The sequence below is a fragment of the Hippocampus zosterae genome, chromosome 10 (genome assembly GCF_025434085.1).
Source record: "Hippocampus zosterae strain Florida chromosome 10, ASM2543408v3, whole genome shotgun sequence".
NCBI classification, from domain to species: domain Eukaryota; kingdom Metazoa; phylum Chordata; class Actinopteri; order Syngnathiformes; family Syngnathidae; genus Hippocampus; species Hippocampus zosterae.
In genome coordinates, this window is record NC_067460.1 from 18,328,825 (window position 1) to 18,329,047 (window position 223).

Below are 223 nucleotides of genomic sequence, written 5' to 3' on the forward strand. Positions count from 1 at the left end.
CCTGAAGGGCGACTTGGTTTGCAGCAGGTCAGACTGACAAGCACACAACAAAACAGTCACACACACACATACAGAGAGCGAGAAAGAGAGAGAGAGATTGGATTTTTGGTGCCACACGCAGTCGCTGATCGTGTAGTACAGTAAAGATACACTCGCCTGACATGTGTGCGGGCAACGGGAAACGCCAAGCGAAACTTACAACTAGACTACATTTCCCAGACTG